The sequence below is a fragment of the Neomonachus schauinslandi genome, chromosome 3, assembly GCF_002201575.2.
Source record: "Neomonachus schauinslandi chromosome 3, ASM220157v2, whole genome shotgun sequence".
Taxonomy (NCBI): Eukaryota; Metazoa; Chordata; class Mammalia; order Carnivora; family Phocidae; genus Neomonachus; species Neomonachus schauinslandi.
In genome coordinates, this window is record NC_058405.1 from 173,949,135 (window position 1) to 173,951,251 (window position 2,117).

Consider the following 2,117-nt stretch of genomic DNA (forward strand, 5'->3'; position numbering starts at 1 on the left):
CACCTAGGTTACTGAAGTGACCTCCCAGTCCTCCTGCTCTTCTAATCTCTCCTCCTCATGCCCGCCGGAGTGATGTTTGACATTCTAAGTCAGATCACACCATGCCTTCTCACTGCCCTCCCATGGCTCCAAAGAATGAATTTCACTGCTTTAATATTTTTGAGTGCATTTTAAGCAGCTTCACGGTGGAGAAACCTGGCGAACACTACCTTAACCAATTAAGGAAGGTTGACATCACCAGGGATGCTTTGTGCTCCTACCCTCCCAACAGAATATGATGAGAAGTCACCCACCTGTGGTATCCTCTCCAAAAACCCATTACCCCCATCTAGTCGGGAGAAAAACATCAGACAAACCCAGATTGGGGCGGGGGAGCGTTCTATAGGATACCTGAACAGCACTCCTCAAGACTATCAAGGTCATGAGAAACAAGGAAGGACTGAGCAAAACTACCCTGGGTCACAGGAGATTGGGGTGACATGCCAGCTAGAGGCAATGTGGTCCCCTGGCCTGGATCCTGGTATGGAAAGAGGTAATAATGGAAAAGCTGGCAAAATCCAGATAAAAGCTGGAGTTCCATTAACACTTGTTTTTAAAGTTGTCACCTATCTGATTTTGTGGAGTTTCATTTTTCTGTCTTAAAACTGATTTTTGTAATTGAGAGATTCACTTCTACCTTATTTATGAATACAATTCCATTCTCCTATTTTTGAGAATGCTTTCTGCCTGCAGGTCTAGGTGGATTTTAATTATTTTTTTATTTTCATTCCAGTGTGGTTAACATACAGTGTTATATTGAGTTTTATTTTTTAAATCGGGGAGTAGTGGGTATTGAAATTTGTCAAAGGCCTATGTAGACGGTCATACGATTTTTTTTTCTTCTTAGATATATTAGCATGTGGATTATATTAATGGTCTTCTGATGTTGAACAATGCTTGCATTTGGGGGGATATATCCCATTTAATCATGAAAAAACGAATTTGAAAAGCCAAAATCCTTTAGGGCCTTCCCCATCATTCCCCCACTGCCATCCCGCCTCATCATCCCTGTGTGTTAGTGTGCTGGCGTGGCTCACACAGCAGAGAGTTATTGTCTTACAGTCCTGGAGGCTGGATGTCCAGGATAAGCGTGTCAGCAGGGTTGGTTCCTCTGAGGGCTGCCAGGGAAAAGCCGTCCCAGGCTTCTCTCCTAGTGCCTGCTGGCTTGCTGGGCATCTTTGGCATGCCTTGGCTTATAGATGCATCAGCCTGATCTCTGCCCTCATCGTCACATGATGCTCTCCTCAGATGCCTGTGTCTGTGTCCAAATTTCCCCTTTTTCTAAGGACCCTAGTCATGTTGGATTCGGGCACCCTCTGATGGCCTCATCCTAGCTGCTGACATCTGCGACAGCCCTATTTCTAAATAAGGTCCCATTCTGACTTACTGCGGGACTCTAACATATGAAGGGGCGGGGAAGGGAGGGGACACAATCCAGCCCATAGCATCCTCTAAGTGTATCCTCCTCCTTCCCCCTCCTTAGAGCTCTGCTCCAGCCATATTAGCCCGGCTCCCGCCTCAAGAGCATTGCTTCCAATGCCCACTCTTCTCTGAATGCTCTCCTATAGATCTCCCACACGTAACTCCTCCACCTCCTCTGAGAATTTGCTCAAATGCTACCTTCTCACTGAGGCCCATTCTGTGCACCTATTCCCAACTGCTCCTCCCCTAGCACTCCTGATGTCCCTGGCTGTGCTATATTCCAAACATGTTTCCCCTCTCACAGCACTTACCACTTTGAACATACTCCATAATCTGCGTGTGTATTACATACACTACTGTTTATCGGCTCTCTCTTCTCTAGACTATAAGCTTCGGGAAGGTAGAAATCCTTACCTATCTAGATCACTGTATCTCAAGTGCCTAGGAGACAGCTTGATGATTAGGATGGGATAAAAAGTGGTTGAGGAAAGAAAATCAAAAGAAAAGAAAGAAAGAAAGAAAAAGAGAAAGAAAAAAGAAAGAAAGGAAGAAAGAGAAAGAAAAAGAAAGAAAGAAAGAGAAAGAAGAAAGAAAGAAAGAAAGAGAAAGAAGAAAGAAAGAAAGAAAGAAAGAAAGAAAGAAAGAAAGAAAGAAAG